Source organism: Phyllobates terribilis, unplaced genomic scaffold, assembly GCF_046119375.1.
Source record: "Phyllobates terribilis strain yellow unplaced genomic scaffold, ASM4611937v1 Scaffold_158__1_contigs__length_4374303, whole genome shotgun sequence".
NCBI classification, from domain to species: domain Eukaryota; kingdom Metazoa; phylum Chordata; class Amphibia; order Anura; family Dendrobatidae; genus Phyllobates; species Phyllobates terribilis.
In genome coordinates this window covers 1,632,912-1,643,820 of record NW_027362918.1, presented here as the reverse complement: position 1 = coordinate 1,643,820, position 10,909 = coordinate 1,632,912, and positions in this window count along the sequence as shown.

Sequence of the window (10,909 nt, the reverse complement as noted above, 5' to 3'; positions counted from 1 at the left end):
GGCAGCTCCCAGTCCAACTTGAGAAGCGTCACAATGAAGAACAAATGGTAAATTGAAATCAGGATATCCCAAGGTTTTACCAGGTAGTCTACTAGTTCTTCCAATACCTCCTGGTGGTCTGCTGTCCAGAGAATGGGCTGTTGGGATGAAACGGCGTTCTTTCTTTTAAGCCCGGTCCTACCCGCATTCTTCTTTTACTCCGTGAGTGTTGTTGTCTCTGTTATCCCACCCCAAGAGGAGGTATAGTACGGCGACAATCCTGGAGAAGTTCCGAAGGTAAGTACGATAGTAGGAGAGGAATCTTAATATCTGCATCAACTCCCCGACGGTCGAGGGCTGCCTGTCTTTTAAGGTCAGTACAGGAGCGATTTCTGCTGGGTCCATGGTATATCCTTCTCTGGACACAATTTTCCCTAGAAAACGGACTTGTCTTTTGAACAGTTCACACTTCTTTGGGGTCAACTTAACTCCATGTTGTTGATATAGTTGAAATACGGTCCTCACGTGTTCAACATGAGGACAGAGAATCAGGTGCTTCTTGATAGGCTATCCAGCATATCTTGGATCTTTGGTATCGGCTGCCGATCAGGTACTGACTTTCGGTTTAGTTCCCAGTAATCACAACAGAGTCTCAACGTACCATCCTTCTTCCTAACACAGACAATTGGAGAGGAATAAGATGACTTCGACTTTTGGACCCAACCTCTGTTGATGAGATCTTGTAAATATTCTTTCACTTCACAATGTAATGGTTTTAGCACAGACATGTCACTTCTGGTTACTGGGGTCGTGTCTTTCAAATTGATTTTCAAATGCAAGTACAGGATACAGCCTATATCAGAGTCATCTTTGGAGAACGCATGACACTATTCTCTCAGCATTTGTTTTGCTACCGCTAGATCTTCAGCACACAAGTGTTCCAGGGGTACTGGGGGATCCCAGGACCCCGAGGTGGGTTGCACAATTTCCTCCCCTGGGCAATATATGGGTCATTATACTGTACGGAGCAATATATGGGGCCCATTATATACTATATGAGGCCCTTATACTGTATTGAGCAATTTATGGTGCCCAGTATATACAGTATGGAGCAAAATATGTGGCACATTATACACTATATGGGGCCATTATGCTGTGAAGCAATATATGGGGCCCAGTATATACTGTATGGAGCAATATATGGGGCCCAAAATATACTGTATGGAGCAAAAAAAATGGCCCTTTATATATTATTAGGGGCCATTATACTGTGGGGCAATATCTGGGGCTCAGTATATACTGTATGGAGCAATATATGGGGCTCATTATATACTATATGGGGCCATTATACTGTATGGATCAATATATGGGGCCTATTATATACTATATGGGCCATTTTACTGTATGGAGCAATATATTGGGCCCATTATATACTGTATGGAGCAATATATGGGGCCCATTATATACTGTATGGAGCAATATAAGGGGCCTATTATATACTATATGGGGCCATTATACTGTATAGAGCAATATATGGGGCCTATTAAATACTATATGGGGCCATTATAGTGTATGGAGCAATAAATGGGGCCCAGTATATACTGTATGGATAAATATATGGGGCCCATTATATACTGTATGGAGCCATATATGGGGCCCATTATATACTATAAGGGGCTATTATACTGTATGGAGAAATAAATGTGTCAATTATACTGTATGGAACAATATATGGGGCTCATTATATTCTATATGGGGCCGTTTTAATTTATGGAGCAATATATGGGGTCCAGTATATACTGTATGGAGCACTATATGGGGCCATTATACTGTATGGAGCAATATGTGGGACCCATTATATACGATAAGGGGCTATTATACCGTATGGAGCAATATATGGGGCCCATTATATACTATATGGTGCCATTATACTTTATGGAGCAATATATGGGGTCCAGTATATACTGTATGGAGCAATATATGGGCCCATTATACTCTATGGAGCACTATATGGGGCCATTATGCTGTATTGAGCAATTTATGGTGCCCAGTATATACTGTATGGAGCAAAATATGTGGAACATTATACACTATATGGGACAATTATACTGTATGGAGCAATATGTGGGGCCCATTATATACTATAAGATGCTATTGTACCGTAAGGATCAATTTATGGTGCCCAGTATATACTGTATGGGGCCCAGTATATACAGTATGGAGCAAAATATTTGGCACATTATACACTATATGAGGCCATTTTACTGTGCAGCAATATATGGGGCCCAGTATATACTGTGTGGAGCAATATATGGGGCCCAGTATATACAGTATTGAGCAAAAAAAATGGCCATTTATATATTATAAGGGGCCATTATACTGTGGAGCAATATCTGGGGCTCAGTATATACTGTATGAAGCAATATATGGGGCCCATTATATACTATATGGGGCCATTATACTGTATGGAGCAATATATGGGGCCCATTATATACTGTATGGAGCAATATATGGGGTCCAGTATATACTGTATGGAGCACTATGTGGGGCCTATTATATACTATATGTGGTTCAGTATATACTGTATGGAGCAATATATGGGGTCCAGTATATACTGTATGGAGCACTATGTGGGGCCTATTATATACTATATGTGGTCCAGTATATACTGTATGGAGCAATATATGGGGCCCAATATATACTGTATGGAGCACTATATGGGGCCTATTATGGAGGAGTGTTTAAACTAGGGATTGTGGGGGGGGTATTCATTTTATAGGTGGGGAAGATGGTGCAGATAGTGACCTGGGCACAAATAAAGAAATTGGGGGTGGGGTTAGAACAGTCAATAAAGTAAGAAGGAATAGAGGTACAGAGAGATACATAAAATGCATGTACACTAATGCCAGAAGCCTCGCCAACAAAATGGAGGAATTAGAATTAATTTTGTTGGAAAATAATTATGACATGGTGGGGATATCTGAGACGTGGCTGGACGAGAGCCATGACTGGGCAGTTAACTTACAGGGCTATAGTCTGTTCTGAAATGACCGTACAAACAAGCGAGGGGGGTGTGTGTTTATATGTAAAATCATCCTTAAAACCCATCTTGCGGGAGAATATATGTGAATCTAATGAAAATGTAGAGTCCCTGTGGGTGGAGATAAGGGGAGGGGAAAAAATAATAAATTACTGATAGGGGTTTGTTATAAGTCTCCAAAAATAATGGAAGCAGTGGAGAATATCCTTGTAAAGCATATAGATGAAGCAGCGACTCAAGGAGAAGTCATTATTATGGGAGACTTCAACTACACGGAAATACATTGGGGGACAGAAACCTGTAGTTCAAGCAAAGGAAATAGGTTTTTGACAACTATGAGAGACAATTACCTTTCACAACTGGTTCAGGACCCAACAAGAAGGGGGGCACTGCTAGACCTAATATTAACCAATAGGCCAGACCGCATATCAAATATACGAGTTGGGGGTCACTTGGGTAATAGTGATCACAAAATAATACATTTTCATGTAACCTTTAATAAGATGTGTAGTAGAAGGGTTACAAGGACACTAAACTTCAGGAAGGCAAATTTCCAACGGTTAAGAGATGATCTTAGTGCAATAAACTGGGACGATATCCTGAGACATAAAGCTACACAAAGCAAATGGGAGACATTTATTAACATCCTGAATAGTACCTGTGCACAATATATACCCTTTGGGAATAAACATGCTAGAAATAGGAGGAAACCACTATGGCTAAATAGAGCTGTAAGGGGCGCAATAAGTGATAAAAAGAAAGCATTTAGAGAACTAAAGCAAGTAGGTAGTGATGAGGCATTAAATAAATATAGAAAATTAAATAAATTATGTAAAAAAAAAATCAAGGCAGCAAAGATTGAGGCAGAGAGAATCATTGCCAGAGAAAGTAAAAATAACCCCAAAATATTCTTTAACTACATAAATAGTAAAAAACTAAAAAATGATAGTGTTGGCCCCCTTAAAAATAGTCTGGGTGAAATGGTGGATGAGGATGAGGAAAAAGCCAATATGCTAAATGATTTTTTTTCAACCGTATTTACACAAGAAAATCGCATGACAGAAAACATGATTAGTGATAACAAAAATTCTCCAGTAAATGTCACTTGCTTAACCCAGCAGGAAGTACGGCGGCGTCTAAAATCACTAAAGTTGACAAATCCCCGGGCCCGGATGGGATACACCCGCGAGTACTGCAGGAATTAAGTACCGTCATAGATAGACCATTATTTTTAATCTTTAAAGATTCCATAATAACAAGGTCTGTACCACAGGACTGGCATATAGCAAATGTGGTGCCAATATTCAAAAAGGGGACAAAAACTGAACATGGAAATTATAGGCCAGTAAGCTTAACCTCTACTGTGGCTAAAATCCTGGAGGGTTTCCTAAGAGATGCTATGGTAGAGTATCTGAAGAAGAATAACCTCATGACCCAATATCAACATGGGTTTACGAGGGACCGTTCCTGTCAAACTAATCTGATCAGTTTTTATGAGGCGGCAAGTTCTGGACTGGACCAAGGAAATGCAGTGGATGTTGTGTATATGGACTTTTCAAAAGCTTTTGATATGGTTCCACACAAAAGGTTGATACATAAAATGAGAACAATGGGGATAGGGGAAAATATATGTATGTGGGTTAAGAATTGGCTCAGTGATAGGAAACAAAGGGTGGTTATTAATGGAAAACACTCAGACTGGGTCTCAGTTAACAGTGGGGTACCACAGGGGTCAGTATTGGGCCCCCTTCTTTATAACATATTTATTAATGACCTTGTAGGGGGCATACAGAGTAATATTTCAATATTTGCAGATGACACTAAACTCTGCAGGGTAATCAATACAGAGGAGGACAATTTTATATTACAGGAGGATCTATGTAAACTAGAAGCTTGGGCTGATAAATGGCAAATGAGCTTTAATGGGGATAAATGTAAGGTAATGCACTTGGGCAGAGGAAATAAAATGTATAATTATATGCTTAATTGTAAAACACTGGGCAAAACTGTAACTGAAAAAGACCTGGGTGTATTGGTGGACGACAAGCTCACGTTTAGTGGCCAGTGTCAGGCAGCTGCTGCAAAGGCAAATAAAATAATGGGGTGCATTAAAAGAGGCATAGATGCTCATGAGGAGAACATAATTTTACCTCTATACAAGTCAATAGTGCGACCACACTTAGAATACTGTGTACAGTTCTGGTGTCTGGTGTATAAGAAAGACATAGCTGAACTACAGCGGGTGCAGAGAAGAGCGACCAAGGTTATTAGAGGACTGGGGGGTCTGCAATACCAAGACAGGTTATTACACTTGGGGTTATTTACTGTGGAAAAAAGAAGGCTTAGGGGTCATCTTATTACTATGTACAAGTATATGAGGGGACAGTACAAAGACCTTTCTACTGATCTTTTTACTCTGAGGCCTGAGACGGGGATGACGCGCCCCCTGGGCCATATTCTTTAGGGGAATACCCGGAGCCGGATCAGATGGGGGTTGTAGTCTCCGAGTGGCTGTGACCCGGTCCGCGCCCAGGGTGTCAAGCTCAGAGTATGTGGCAGTCTTACAGATGTTATAAAGTTCTTTATGTCGACTACGCCACCCGTTGTATTGCGGTCACTACGGCCGCCGCTGCAGCAGGGTCCGCTGAGGCTGATGGTGTTGGTGCAGCTTTTGATAGTATAACCCCCAACGGGTGGGGTATAGCCTCAGGGGGTCAGGTGCAGAGGATGGGGGTTGTGGTGGTGCAGCATAGATGATAATTAAAGACAGAGTCGGGTTGTGCAGTTTAGGGTATTTACTTACTGCTGATGTTCCGGTCACTCCAGCTTCAAGTGACCACCCGAGCCGTGCTGCGTCCACCAGGTCCTGGATTCAGCCAACCCCCAAGCAAGTCCGGAGCGTGACCCTGAGCCCTCCTTCCTGTCCTGTCTTCTGGCCGTCCCCACCAGGGATCCACCTAGGTCCAGCTCCCTCGGGCCTTCTGTTGGGAAATCCTTGGCCTTGGGTTCCCTGACCCTACATGTGGTTTGCCTTCAGGGTGGATGTGGTGGGTGGCCGTGGCAGATCCTGCCCACGGCCTCCGGTCTCTGGCTAGGGTGTGCTTTAGCCCCCACCAGTTTGGGATCCGGTACCCTTTTGCCAACTCTTCACCCGATGATGGACTTTGGGTTCTCAGAGTCCTTTTCTTTCACCCCCTCTGGGTCTTTCTTCCTTTCTCCTCTCTCTCTCTCTCTGGGGCTGCTCTGCTCCTCTTCCTCTACTCTGCTCTGACAAAAGGCTGACAGACTGACCCTGATCTTAGATGGTGCCCACCTTAAATACTCCCTCTATGTGTGAGCTCAGGTGACCAGCACCCAATGAGCTCCTATCTTTACCCAGGCTGCTCCCCCTATCTGCCCCTACACTACTGGGATGTACCACCCCCCTCCCACTCCAGCCAGGAACAGACTCGGTCGTACCTGCACATTTCTAAGTGGGAGTACCGTTGGTCTGTTCCTCGGAAATGGGATGTGTGTAGTGCATGCAGCTTTCTGAGCTCGGTTTCACACTCCATCCTTACCCGGGAGTGGAATACCACACCTCTGGGTTGAGGTGCAATACCCCTGTAGCAGCCGAATCCTCAGGGTGCTACATTCCCCCCTGGTAAATCACAGCACGTCCTCGGGCTGTAAAAGAATAAACACCACAAACATACAATTTTTGCATAAACATATAAAACATCATATAAAACATTATATATATATATATCAATAAAACTTTTCATATTAATAACATTCTTGTAGACTTTTCCTCGCTTCTAGCTCCTCCTTCGGTCACTGTGCAACGTGTGACCGGGTAAAGTGCGACAGTCTTTGGAACTCGTGGCTTTCCTATAAAACCAGTAGGGGGCGCTTTAGGACGCGCAACTATTTACAAGGGATATGGCCGCTCTCAGTCCTCGGCCAGGGATTAGGGAGGAATGACCGCTCTCAGTCCTCGGTCAGTGGGATTTAAGGGATAAACGGGTAAACAGTTCACACTTGCTGGTCCCAACGGGGACTATATTAGCAACAGTTCACTGTGCCCCGACGGGCAACTATATACAGCTTGTACTCTGCTGTACTTAACGACGGCGTCCTCCTGCTCTTTCTTTGTGGTTACCTTTAGCTTCAGACCCGTCCGGGTCCTCTTGTTCTTCCTCCTCACACCGCAGCTCTTCCTCCGTCAGGCGATGCACATGGAGGGCGTAGGGTCCTTTGGCACACTTGTGCCGGGTAAAGGTGACCTCGTCCCCGATGTAAAGGTCACGACCTCTGTGTCCCTCCGGTAGGTGGGACTCAACGTCTCTCCTGGTCACGAAGACGTCGCCTGGGGTGCGGTGGTCTCGGATGAAGCCCCACCCATGCTGCATGTTAAACTTGATCACAGTCCCGGTGGTGCGGGGACTATGCGCTGCACGGGGGTCTCTCCTGGCCCGGCTCTTCTGCTCCGCGCTCTTTATTTGGGCTTGTTGTTCCCGGACCCGCCTCTCTCTCCGCTCCCTCTCGAAGACCTCGAGCTGTTGCCGGCAGCACTCTGCACGCTCCGCTGCAGCTGCCCGAGTCTCCTGAGTGAACCCCATGAGATCTTCTCCGGTGGGGTCCCACTCAAACTGTGCCTCTGCTAGCGGGGGCGAGATCCTCTTAACGGGCTTTGGAGCCGGGATCAGGGGTTCACACATGGGCCTTGCCCTCTTTTGGAGCTCTTGTTCGTAGTACTCCCTGGGCCAGACAAAGGGCTGCCCGTCCGGCCATGTGTGTTGGGCGAACAGATCTTCTCCCAGATGCGGCACTTTTGGTTTTATGGGCGCGGTGGTGGTGGCGCCCGGGTTGCCCAGGCCTTGCGGCCAGGCCTGGGGCACCTGGAAAGTGAAGGGCACCGTAAGGACGGCGGCGCCCTGGGCTACTTGGCCCTGCGACCAGGCCGGTGGCTCCGCGGAGGTAGGGGGCGCTGTTGGTATTGCGGCGCCCGGGGGTACTAGGCCTTGCAACCAGACTGGTGGTACTTCCTGCTTGGTCACGCTCGGGGTCGAGGCGTGTGACGTCACAGGGGTCGCGGCTCCCGTTTGAGGCCTAGTCTGCGGCGGTGACGTTGCAGCGACGGGCACGGCAGGGGATACTTCGGGCTCTGCGACGGGGAGCTGGGGCAGGTGCGCGGTTTCCCGGTTTGGGGTAGAGACGTCCCCTTTACCTGCCTCCTTTCGTTCGGCTCCCTTCTCGGCGCCGTCTCCTGCCTTCAGTCCTCCTGCGCCATCCTCAGAGGCGGTCTGTCTCCTCATCTCGGGTGGCGTGCTCCGCTGACGAGTCTCGGTCTGCTGGGCCATCTCTCGGCTCCACTGCGCCAACGTCTCTCGTTGCACCCGGGCCATCCTCCTTGCGAGGCCCTCCAGAGCGGTCTGCGCACACTCCCGGTCTCGGGGGAGCTGTGCCAGGACCTCCACTAAGCCTAGTGGGGTCGTTGCTTCTAGCAGGCTCCTGACCAACGGGTCGGTGCTGCTCTGCTCTCCTTCTGCTGTTCCCGGCAGGCTCCTGGCCAGCGGGCCGGTGCTGCTCTGCTCTTCTCCCATCTCCGGGTAAGCTTCTTCTGGACTCAGCTCTAGGCTTCTTGTCTCCGGGTGCGCTCTCTCCAGACTGCTCCAGGCGACACCCATCTTTGCTCTCTTCTTCTCAGTCCTCCCACTTCGAGGGCGGTCCCGGGGCCACTTGGTGATTGTCAGCTCCAGGGGCAGTTCTTTCACGCTGACAGACACCTCTAGCATCACAGTCTCTGTTGGTGGGGGCGGTTTCCACTTTTGGCGCCATTTTCGGTCCTGGCCCACGATGGGAGGTGGCCTCTTGCCACCCTCTGGCACGCCCATAATGGCGTCCGCTCTTCCAAGGCGGGAAACCTTTGGAAATGGCGGGAATCGTCTCCCAGTGGCGGGAAACTCTGCAGATGGCGGGAAAAAGCTGTTAATGGCGGACAACCGGCGGGAATCGATCTGTGATGGAGTCCGATGGCGGGGACCCTCCGGAACCGGCAGGAGACTTCTTTTTGAGGTAAACTCGTTCTTTTCTTCAGGCACGCAGTACCCGGTTGTTGTGGGCACGTAATCCTGCCGACTACGCCAAAGTTGACGCGCCCCCTGGGCCATATTCTTTAGGGGAATACCCGGAGCCGGATCAGATGGGGGTTGTAGTCTCCGAGTGGCTGTGACCCGGTCCGTGCCCAGGGTGTCAAGCTCAGAGTATGTGGCAGTCTTACAGATGTTATAAAGTTCTTTATGTCGACTACGCCACCCGTTGTATTGCGGTCACTACGGCCGCCGCTGCAGCAGGGTCCGCTGAGGCTGATGGTGTTGGTGCAGCTTTTGATAGTATAACCCCCAACGGGTGGGGTATAGCCTCAGGGGGTCAGGTGCAGAGGATGGGGGTTGTGGTGGTGCAGCATAGATGATAATTAAAGACAGAGTCGGGTTGTGCAGTTTAGGGTATTTACTTACTGCTGATGTTCCGGTCACTCCAGCTTCAAGTGACCACCCGAGCCGTGCTGCGTCCACCAGGTCCTGGATTCAGCCAACCCCCAAGCAAGTCCGGAGCGTGACCCTGAGCCCTCCTTCCTGTCCTGTCTTCTGGCCGTCCCCACCAGGGATCCACCTAGGTCCAGCTCCCTCGGGCCTTCTGTTGGGAAATCCTTGGCCTTGGGTTCCCTGACCCTACATGTGGTTTGCCTTCAGGGTGGATGTGGTGGGTGGCCGTGGCAGATCCTGCCCACGGCCTCCGGTCTCTGGCTAGGGTGTGCTTTAGCCCCCACCAGTTTGGGATCCGGTACCCTTTTGCCAACTCTTCACCCGATGATGGACTTTGGGTTCTCAGAGTCCTTTTCTTTCACCCCCTCTGGGTCTTTCTTCCTTTCTCCTCTCTCTCTCTCTCTGGGGCTGCTCTGCTCCTCTTCCTCTACTCTGCTCTGACAAAAGGCTGACAGACTGACCCTGATCTTAGATGGTGCCCACCTTAAATACTCCCTCTATGTGTGAGCTCAGGTGACCAGCACCCAATGAGCTCCTATCTTTACCCAGGCTGCTCCCCCTATCTGCCCCTACACTACTGGGATGTACCACCCCCCTCCCACTCCAGCCAGGAACAGACTCGGTCGTACCTGCACATTTCTAAGTGGGAGTACCGTTGGTCTGTTCCTCGGAAATGGGATGTGTGTAGTGCATGCAGCTTTCTGAGCTCGGTTTCACACTCCATCCTTACCCGGGAGTGGAATACCACACCTCTGGGTTGAGGTGCAATACCCCTGTAGCAGCCGAATCCTCAGGGTGCTACAGGGACAAGGGGGCATCTTCTACGTCTGGAGGAAAGAAGGTTTAATCATAATCACAGACGGGGATTCTTTACTGTAAGAGCAGTGAGACTATGGAACTCTCTGCCGCATGATGATGTAATGAGTGATTCACTGTTAAAATTTAAGAAGGGCATAGATGCCTTTCTTGAAAAGTATAATATTACAGGTTATAAATACTAGATTCCTTGATAGGGCGTTGATCCAGGGAACTAGTCTGATTGTCGTATGGAGTCGGGAAGGAATTTTTTTCCCCAATGTGGAGCTTAGTGTTTGCCACATGTTTTTTTTGTTGCCTTCCTCTGGATCAAGATGTTAGGCTATGGGTTGAACTAGATGAACTTGGTCTTCCTTCAACCTTAAAAACTATGTTACTGTGTTACTATGTTATATACTATATGTGGTCATTATACTGTTTGGAGCACTATATGGGTTCATTATGCTGTATGGAGCAATGTATGGGGCCCATTATATACTGTATGCGGCAATATATGGGGCCCATTATATAATATGTGGTCATTATACTGTATGAAGCAATATATGGG